The 11,191-nt window shown below is 41.1% G+C and overlaps 1 pseudogene; it reads left to right on the top strand.

The window, feature by feature from the left end:
- The first annotated feature begins 5,600 nt into the window (after positions 1-5,600).
- LOC118586693 lies at positions 5,601-5,894 on the top strand (annotated as a pseudogene).
- Positions 5,895-11,191: the final 5,297 nt, after the last annotated feature.

Raw genomic sequence — 11,191 nt, 5'->3', positions numbered from 1 at the left:
ACTGAGAAAATGCCTCCTTCAGATTTCCAGTATCCAGATCTGTTGGGTATTTTATTGATTAATGATTAATATGAGTGGGTTGTGCCCATTGGGCATGGTGCCATCCTGGGGCAGATATTCCTGGGTTATACAAGAATGCAGGCTGAACAAGACATGAGGAACAAACCAGTAAGCAGCAGTCCTCTATGGTTTCTGCTCCAGTTCTTGCCCCCAGGCTCCTGCCCTAAGTTCTTGACCCAATTTCCTTTCATAAAGGACTGGAAGCTGGAAGGTGAAATAAACTCTTCTCTCCCCAAGTTGCTTTTGGCCGTGGCGATTTATTATGGCAGTAGAAATCTAAGACAAGGGTCCATGGTGAAATGCTATCTACTGGCTTGCTTATTTTGCTTTCTTATGCACTACTGGATAACCTGCCTATGGATGGCAATGCCCATAGTGGACTAAGCAAGGATGTATGCATCAATCATCAACCAAGAACTGCCCCATAGGCTTGCCTAGGGGTCCACTGATTGAGGCATTTTCTTAACTGAAGTTCCATCTTCTCAGATGATTCTGGCTTATGTCAAGTTGACAAAACAAAAACAAAAACTAGAAAATATAATTGATACCTTGTCACCTCAACACATGATCATATCTCTATTAAACCATAAACTTTCATTTCTTGTGTCTCCAGTATATCATGTTAATATTAATACCATAATATAAAACAAAGTATAACTTTGGAAGTCCCACTGTGTTTATAATTTCAACACTTTGAAAGTCCAAGCTCTCTTTTAAAATGTAATTTCTCTTTAAAAGCCCAATGTCTCTCTAAGCCAGACAAGTCTTCATAACTGTATATTCATATATATATATATATATATATATATACAACTTTCTACTCCAAGAGGAAAAAACCCAGAGCTGTAACATAATCAAAGTGAACCAAACCAATGTCCAGCAGTATAAATCATATCCTGAAATACAGTATTCCACACCTGGGATTCACTCATGATCTTCTGGGCTCCACAGGCCTTGGGCAACTACGTTTCTTGGGTTACACCATTCACAGCACACATAGCTTATCACAGAGCAGACACTGAGGAAGCACTTTCCAGTAGATTTGTCTAGGTGATGCTGGTCTCCTACCAATTAAACACAACTAATTCTTCAGCCCTTGCTGACCAGTTTCTAATGTCCCCGGGAGGCCAGTTTACTTCCATAGATTCTTAATACAAAATATTACAGGAACAACCCTTACTCAGTCTTTATTTCCCTCTGAAATTTCAGAAGCTAGGCCTCTATCATCTGCATTGTTCAACATTATCTTCCAAACTCCCCTAGAGCAGCCTATTCAGGATTCAAAGGTTTTTCCAGCTCAAAATTCCAAAGACTTTTGATAACCCTCCAAAAACATGGTCAGGTCTGTGACAGCACTGTTCTCTGAACCTGATTCCAATTTCTTTCTTCGTTAGATTTTTATTGCTGTAATAAAAACTATGACCATAAGCAAGTTGGGGGAAAAAGTTTATTTCATCTTACATTCCATCACAAAGTGAACAAGGATAGTAACTCAAGGCAGAAATCTGGAGGCAGACCTGAAGAGTTCTATGGAGGCAGGACTGAAGAGTTCTTTTACAAGCTTATTCCCCCTGGCTTCCTCATTCTCCTTTCTTACACTTTCCAGGACCACCTGTCCATAGATGCCACCACATAGAGTGGGCAAGGCCTACCCACATCAAAATTAATTTTTAAAAATGCCCATCACTTGCCTGCATGCCAATGTGATGGAGTCACTTCCTCAATGAGCAAAATGCAGCTAACACAAGGTAACTGCTGCTAACCAATCTAATCATGATATATCTACAACAACTCTTGACCTCAAAACCCTGATGATCCAGTTTTCTTACAGTGGCACAACTATCCAGGAGGCGGAAAATTGAAGATATTTGATCATTATCTCCCTAAAGTGAGTATGATTAAGATTCAATTGTGAAACTTCCTCTCTGTTCTGCTCATTTCATGCTCCTGTAATTGCAGGGAGCAACAAAGGCAAGGAATAGGTAAGTCTTCCATTGTGCTTTATCAGATTTGAAAAATGAGTGTCCTTACATATTGGGTGAATGGAATGTGTTGGACTATATAGTTCTCCTCACATGGATGAGCAGCACAGATACAAAAATTCAACTGAAGTGGAGAAAATAGACTTAAGGATTTGGTAGAACAAGGAAACAGAGGTGAATGAAAAACTCAGAGGTTGTTGATAATTCTAGAGGCACTATGACTGTACAATGTGCAAAATCTCCTGCTTCATTCTCAGTCCATATTGGTGGTCAACACAATCGTACATTCCTCAGACAAAAACTGAGATAAATGGAATAGAAATTTATCATTGCATCTTAAAGAGTGCATCTGGCTAGGAGCAGGAAAAAGAATGTTTCCAGTTGTGGTGATTAGTCATCATTGTGGATGTATTTGAATCTATATCACTAGGAGATTATGAAGCATGTCTCTGGAGTGCCTGTGATGGTGTTTCTAGGGATGATTCCTTAATGTGGTTGGTACCATCACACGGCCTGGTGTGCAGATGGAGTAGAAGGGGAAGCAGAGAAAGCTACTAATCCATCTGGGCTGTCATGTGCTTAACTGTGCTTCCCTACCATGCCATCCCCGCAATGACAGATGCGAATCCTGAAATGATGGACCAGAAATAAAATCCCTTCCCTTAAATTGTTTCTGTCAAGCATTTGATCAAAGCAAGTGAAGAATACAAATAGATGATAGATAGATAATAGCTAGATGATTAGATGATAGAGATAGATAGAAGATAGATAGATAGATAGATAGATGATTACATTAGATGATAGAGATAGATAGATAGATAGATAGATAGATAGATAGATAGATAGATAGATAGATAGATAGATAGATAGATAGATATAGATGATATAGATATTGGAATATATATATATACACATATGTGTGTGTGTGTGTGTATCACATTGATATATCTGATCACAAGTACAAAAGAATCACAGCACACCAGAGTGCTATGGTTTCAAGTACTAAGAGGCATGTGGTGGAAGTCCACTGATTCTGTGGACTTTGAAAGCCTTCACAAACCCAACTGTTGATTTCTCCATTCCTTTTTCATTTCTTTTTTTGTTTGTTTGTTGTTTTTTTGGTTTGTTTTTGTTTTTGTTTTTGTTTTTTTCAAGACAGGATTTCTCTGTGTAGCTTTGCGCCTTTCCCAAAACCCACTTGGTAGCCCAGGCTGGCCTCGAACTCACAAAGATCCGCCTGGCTCTGCCTCCCGAGTGCTGGGATTAAAGGCATGCGCCACCACCACCTGGCCCTTTTTCATTTCTAATGAAAGGTAATTTCTGCAGGAAAGTCTATCTCACATTGTACACTTGTCCTCTTTCAAGACCCATCAAACTTCTGCTCTATGAATACCATTCTGGATCTTTCTGTGAATATAAATGTTCTGGGTACTTGCTTTTGACTCAGAGAGGATCCTCATCGTTTTCATTATGATTGCTCTTTTCTTCTTTGATTCAAAAGAAGTTGTTTTACAAATCTTCTAAAGACTACACACAGCTTGGTACAATGAGGAATATTCACGTACCACACACACCATGAAAAATTATCTGGGGGTTGGGGATTTAGCTCAGTGGTAGAGCACTTGCCTAGCAAATGTAAGGCCCTGGGTTTGAACCTCAGCACCAAAAAAAAAAAAATCTCTAGGTTATATGTTGTTGGACTCTTAGAATAAGAAAGCCTCAGTCAATAATGAAGAAAGAAATGGGACACTATGGAGTGATCTGGAGAATTGCTGAGATTGTCAGTTCAGATGTCAGGGGTCTTCCACTATTCTTTTCCACCTTGGTTTTTGGCTTTGTTTTGTTTCTTGGTTTTTGTTTCTTGTTTGTTTGTTCTTTGAGACTGGGTCTTTAACTGTACTCAGAATTCATTAGTTTAGCTGGTTTGGCTGCCAATGAGCTTCAGGGATCCACCTGTCTCTGCTCCCCCATGCTAGAGTTACAGACATGTGCTACTGTGCCGGCTTTATGTGGGTTCTAGGGATCTAAACTCAAGTGCTCATGCTTACATGCCAGTCATTCTTCCAGCTAAGTGAGCCCCTACCACCATCACTTGTCCTCCTAAACTTGTGTTCAGGAGATGAAACTCCCTTTTGTAGAGGTAACTGTCTTGTTAAATAAGAAGCCCAGCCAATTGCAGAGTTAAAAGCTGAGAGGTCAGAGCAATAGCTGAGAGCTGAAAACCTTACCCTTCAGAGCTGCTGCTGTCTTTCCTTTCGAAGCCTGCCAGGGCCATATAGTTTGTAAGCAATATAAGTTTCTGTGTGTTTACTTGGTTGGGTCTGAGCATCTATGGGCTTGGTGGGTGAGAGAGATTTGTCCTGACTGTGGGCCAGGCAGGAAAACTCTAGCTACACCCTTTGATAATTGGTTGCAGTCCTAAGCACTGAGCTCTTGTGGAATCCTGGACATTCGTTCCAATGTATCCTTAACTTCTCTTCCATCCTCAAAGCCCCAGATGATTCCAGAATGGTAGCCTCTGTGCCAAACAGATCCTTATGCCCGAGATGAACAGAGACAATTAGTGGGTAAATCGAGGACTTGTGCAGAGGTAAGTGGTATAAGGCTGAACAGAATCATCTGGAATTAGAAGAGCCATCCTGAACATACATCATATCTCCTCTTCTGTGTAATGAGGTTTATGTTCCTGAGGCCTAGGGGTCCTGTGGCTAACATAGTCTAAGGACAAAAACTTTATCCATAGTATCTTCTGAAGAAAAAACTAGAGCTGAGGAATCTCAAAGAACTGGGATAAGAACAGCTGGATAAATCTAACTAAAAAGCCTCTGCCCAGTAGTTTCTAGCATTGTCTGACAATAAAGTCACTGTAGAGAGAATGGGAAAGGTTGTCTTTAACATGGAACTTCAGTCCTACTTAACAGTGTAGTCAATGCAGAAACCATTGAGGAAGATTGCTGCTGCCTTCCCACATGGTGCACTATCCTTTGTGCTCCCATGTGACAGTCCAGCAAATTCCACTGGCTTCACCAAATAAGAGCTGTGTTTCCTCTTTTTACTGTGACTGTAGACAACACTGGTACTAGGCTCCTGTTGATTCAAGTTAGGATTTGCTTTAAAAATTAGAAGAAAATTCTCTCTGTGTATGTCTCTTTCTGTCTCTGTCTCTCTTTCTGTCTCTGTCTCTGTCTCTGTCTCTCTCTGTCTCTCTCTGTCTCTCTCTCTCTCTCTCTCTGTGTGTGTCTGTGTGTGTGTGTGTGTGTGTGAGTGTGTGTGTGTATGTGTGTGTGTTTGTGCTGTGTTTGAGACAAGGTCTCACTATGTAGCCCTGGCCGGTCTGAAACTTGCAATGTAGATGAGGTTGGATTTGAATTCACACTGATATGCATGTTTTTCCTTCCAAAGTGGTAGGATTAAAGGCATGCACCATCATGCCCTGCCACTTACCTACTTACCATGTGGAGGAGAGTATGCAAACTTCTTACATAGTGAAGAAATAAATGGAGTGTAACTCCATGACAGTTTCGGCCTCGCACGTGTCTCCCACCCAGCGCCACCAAGATGCCCAAGAGGAAGGTTAGTGCGAACAGAGCTGTGAAGGCTGAGCCCCAGTGACGCTCCTCGAGGCTGTCGGCCAAGCCCGCCCCTGCCAAGGTGAACCCGAAGCCAAAGAAGACAGCAGGAAAGGATAAATCATCAGACAAAAAAGTGCAAAGCAAAGGGAAGAGGGGAGCAAAGGGCAAACAGGCTGAGGTGGCGGACCAGCAAACCACAGATGTGCCTGCAGAAAACGGAGAGACTGAGAACCAGAGTCCAGCCTCTGAAGTAGAAGAAAAAGAAGCGAAGTCCAATTAAATATCCATCATGTCTGTCAGTGTCCCTGCCTCCCTTCTTGTACAATCCAGAGGAATATTTTTATCAACTATTTTGTAAATGCGAGTTTTTCAGTAGCTCTAAAAACATTTTTAAAAGGTGGGAGGAAGTCCCACCTCATCCCATTTTTTAAGTGTAAATGATTTTTTAAGAGGTTAAATCACTGATTGAGCATTTCTTGGGTATATGCCCAAGAGTGATATAGCTGGGTATTGGGGGAGATGGACTCCCAATTTTCTAAGGAAGCGCCATATTGATTTCCAAAGTGGCTGTACAAGCTTGCATTCCCACCAGCAGTAGAGGAGAGTTCCCCTTGCTCCACATCCTCTCCAGTATATGCTGTCTTCAGTGTTTTTGATCTTAGCCATTCTGACCAGTGTAAGATGGTATCTCAGAGTCATTTTGATTTGCATTTCCTGGATAATTAGGGATGTTGAGCAATTCCTTAAATGGCTTTTAGCCATTTGAGCTTCCTCTGTTGAGAATTCTCTGTTTAGCTATATAGCCCATTTCTTAATTGGACTGTTGGGCATTTTGTTGTCTAATTCCTTGAGTTCTTTATATATTCTGGATGTCAGCCCTCTGTCAGATGTGGGGTTGGTGAAGACCTTTTCCCAATCTGTAGGCTGTCATTTTGTCTTGTTGACCATGTCCTTTGCTCTACAAATGCTTCTCAGTTTCAACAGGTCCCATTGATTGATTGTTTCTCTCAGTGTCTGTGCTACTGGTGTTATATTTAGGAAGTGATCTCTGGTACCAATGCATTCAAGACAACTTCCTGCTTTCTCTTCTATTGGGTTCAGAGTAACTGGATTTATGTTGAGGTCTTTGATCCACTTGGACTTAAGTTTTGTGCATGGTGACAGATATGGATCTATTTGCAGCCTTCTACATGTAGACATCCACTTATGCCAGCACTATTTGTTGAAGATGGTTTCTTTTTTCCATTGTACATTTTTGGCTTCTTTGTCAAAAATTATATGTTCATAGGTGTGCAGGTTAATGTCAGGGTCTTCAATTTGATTCCATTGGTCCACATGTCGGTTTTTATGCCAATATCAAGCTGTTTTTATTACTGTAGCTCTATAGTAGAGCTTGAAGTCTGGGATCGTGATGCCTCCCAAGGAATGCTCAATCATACCTCAAGGGCATTTGCTCATCTATGTTCATAGCAGCATAGTTTGTAATAGCCAGAACCTGGAAACAACCTAGATGCCCTTCAACTAAAGAATGGGCAAAGAAATGGGGAAGGAAATGTGGTATATATACACAATGGAGTACTTCTCAGCAGAGAAAAATAATGACATCATGATGTTTGCAGGCAAATGGATGGATCTAGAAAAAATCAACCTGAATGAGGTAACCCAGACTCAGAAGGACAAACTTGGTATGTACTCACTCATAGGAGGATACTAGATGTAAAACAAAGATGACAAGACTGCTGCACAACTCCAGGGAGGCTACCTAAAAAACAGGAACCTAAGAAAGACACAGGGATCACCCAATGACGAGAAATGGAGGAGATCTACATGAACAACCTGGACGTGAGTGGGGGTAATGAAGGGCAAGGTTCAAAGGAAAGAGAGCTTAGGGGAGCAGGAAATCCCAGCTGGATCAAGAACAGAAAGGAAGAACAAGGAATAACAGACCATGATAAATGAAGACCACATAAGAACAGGAAGAAGCAAAATGCTAGAGAGGTCCCCAAAAATCCACAATGATACATCCACTGTAGACTACTGGCAATGGTTGAGAAAAGCCGGAACTGAACTAGTCTGGTGATCGGATGGCCAAACACCCTAACAGTCGTGCTTGAACTCTCATCCAATAACTGATAGAAGTGGATACAGAGATCCTCAGCCAGGCTCCAGGTGGAGCTCCAGGAGTCCAACTGGGGAGAAAAAGAAGGAATTGTATGAGCAAGAATTGTTGAGACCAAGATTGGAAAAAGCACAGGGACAAATAGCCAAACTAATGGAAACACATGAATTATGAACCAAAAGCTGTGGAGCCCCCAACTGGATCAGGCTGCTGGATAAGTGAGACAATTGAATAGCTTGAACTGTTTGGGAGACACCCAGGCAGTGGGACCGGGACCTGTCCTTAGTGCATGAGCTGGCTGTTTGAAACCTGGGGTTTATGTGGCGACACTTTGCTCAGCCTGGAAGGAGTGGTCTGGACTTGCCTGTTGAGCTGAATCCCCAGGGGAGTCTTTGCCCTGAAGGAGATGGGAATGGGGGGAGTGGCTGGGGGGAAGGCAGGGGTGGGGACAGGAAGGGGAAGGTCAGGGGAACCCATGGCTGATATATAAAATTTTTTAAAAAAAGAGTTTAAATCACTTGCTGGTTGTTTATTTTTTGGTACAACCAGAAAATAGCAGGATACTGAAGCAGAGGAGGCTGTGACTGTCTCGGGGGTCACCATAACATTCCGTAGGGGGGGGGGGCTAGTTTTATATCCTACAATACAAAGCATACTTAATGGTAATTTGGAGTCTTGGTCATGCATTTGTGTCTGGAATATTTTCAGTTATTTCTGCTCTTGTGTTTCTAGTAGAACTGTATCCTTAAAAAATCTTGCCCTGTCAGAACTGTCTCTGGTCATGGCAGTCCATTTTCCTAACAATTGTGATAATGTGCTGTGAAAGGTTGAAATTTTGAATATGTAATGTATGTGGCATAAAATTGTGAGTCAGTGAAATTAAGGATTGTGAACATTTGATTGTTATGTGAGGTCTTAGGGAAAACTTGCCAAGCTTAGGATGGAACATCACTGGAATAAGTTCAAAGAGAAACAATACATGGCTCTTTTGGGTACGTGAACACAATGTATGACTCTTAGAGACTGGGTCCATGTTTTAAGAATTGAAATGTCTGTGTACCCAACCAATAAAATCTCAGTTGTGAAAGAATTAAATAAATAAATGAGGGCAAAGGCTCCTTTTCTGAGGCTGATTACCTTTAGTGAAATGAAACACAATGGTTTGAAGAGATGGTTCAGTGAACAAAGATACTTCCTGCCAACTGCCGAGCCCAATGACCTGAGTTTGATAGCTCGGACCCACATAGTAGAATGAGAGAACCAACCCTTGTCAGTTGATGTTTGCTCCGACCTCCTCTACTTAGGCACCATGTAAGTGAACACACACACACACACACACACACACACACACACACACACACACACAAATGTAATAAAAATATTATGATGTTTTTACAAGTATAACACTATGATAAATATTATTTCTGACATAAGTCTTGACATTTGTTCTCTTCTTAGATGTCCATATGTCAGTAATGCTGTATGGTTAAGTTTTGGTACATGACATGCAAGATAAGAAGCCACTGTGTATTTTGTCAACAATCCAAAGACAGAAGCTTGTAGGTTCCAAGCAAAAAATGGATACTGGGTTAGTGAGGCACTAAGACCTTGATTTGCTCTGTCTGTGCTGTATGCACATGTTCAACATTAATGTTAATACATTAGTAAAAGTAAACAACATGTGGGATGATGTAGACAATCATTTCTACATGATTCTAACAAATCAACATGTTGATAGACTATATTTAATTACTTCTAATCCTCCTAGTTATCAAAGAAGAAATGTGTTAAAATGACTCCTTTTTCAATACTAGTAAGACATTTTAGATGCACATCATATTTCAGTTTTACTTTGTCAGTGACAGTATCATATGCCTTTCTGTTATTTTTATGTATTTGGTTCTGGTTTTAAAGGAATCTATCATTTAATCAATAGTTAGTTTGACCTTTAGCACATTTGACTAATGAATAGAGGTTTATTCGCTCTAGGAACAGGGATTTTTATAACAACTGCTTATTACATGCATTTTTTAATGTAACAACCAGAAATTCTTCACACCAAACTACACACTCCTCATATTTTGTTAACTGAAGATCACCTCAATATTGTTATAGAGAGAAAAAACTAGATTTACTTTAAGCAAAAATGGCATAAATGTTGATCAAAAATAACTAGCCTATCTTTTCATTAGAAATATACATCATTCTTTGATTATGTTTTCCCCTCCTCCAACTCCTCCCATATCCTCCCCACCTCCTTACCCACCAAACTCCATTTCAGTCTCTCTCTCTGCTCCTCTCTCTCTCTTCTCTTTCTCCTATCTCTCTTTCTCAACCAAAAACACAATGGAATTTGATTCAGCTGTAAGGAAACATGGAATTTGCAGTAAAGTGATGAACCTGAATCTGGAAGGTATTATAGTAACTGTGACAACCCAGAAGCAGAAAGACAAATACTCATGTTTTCTCTCATATGCAGGCCCTAGCTTTAACTTAGATGTGTATGCCATGAATTGGCTACCCTTGTTGTTTGTGATATTATGATGGGACCTAAAGTTGATCAGTGAGCCAGGCTCAGGCTCAGGGGAATCAAACTCCATCATCATTCTCAGTTGAAGATGTCTACATCTGGAAACCATAGGCAGTCCTTCATTTCCTTACACAGTTGACTGGCTGAGTCTGGCCTCCTGCCACTTTCACATTTTAGTTTGTCACATCCAGCCCTCATGTTCTCTACAACTGCTTCCTGTTCAGTCTCCTACCCTGAATCTATAGCAGATTAAATCCAGGCTCCCTGACTTTGTATCCCTGTTTTCAAGTTCCTATGGGAGCTGAGTTTTTAAAAGAAAATAGGTTTTCCCTTTGATACAGGGCCAACTTGGTGCCCTGTGAGGCCCACAGATTAGCAAAAAGAGATCCCTGTCCACCACCAAACATTCGTGGGAGGAATCACTGTCACCAGCACGTACAACCAATGAGTTCCTTCACCCACTAGGCCTGGATAGTAATCAAGTGGATGCACAATTTCTCTCCTGAGACCCTCGGACAGCAGACCCATGGAAAGGCAAATGTTCAACTGCCTCATATTGCATATATTCTGACATCCTCAGAGCCTAGAAGGGGCTTGAAAAATGCAATTTGTGCTGAGTTGATCAGCTTCTAAACTGAGTGATCCAGCAGCCTGGACACTCTGATATGTGCTCCAGCATCAAGGGAATCCACCCACAGTGGGTCTCTGCTTTTCAAACTTACATTACCAATTTTAAAATCTCATCCCCTTTGTGTAACAGCCTGTGTTTCCATCTACATAAGGTTTTTCAAACAGTTGCTTCAAAGTCACAGTCTATGCTCTGAGCCCACGCTGTCTCTCATAGTACCCACACTCTGACCCAGCAAGACAAGAGACTTCTAAATCATAGAGATGCAAGAATGCAGGGGCCTGGTTGGTTATTTAGCTC

This window comes from Onychomys torridus, chromosome 7 (assembly GCF_903995425.1).
Source record: "Onychomys torridus chromosome 7, mOncTor1.1, whole genome shotgun sequence".
Classification (NCBI taxonomy): domain Eukaryota; kingdom Metazoa; phylum Chordata; class Mammalia; order Rodentia; family Cricetidae; genus Onychomys; species Onychomys torridus.
This window is presented reverse-complemented; position numbering and strand designations above follow the sequence as displayed.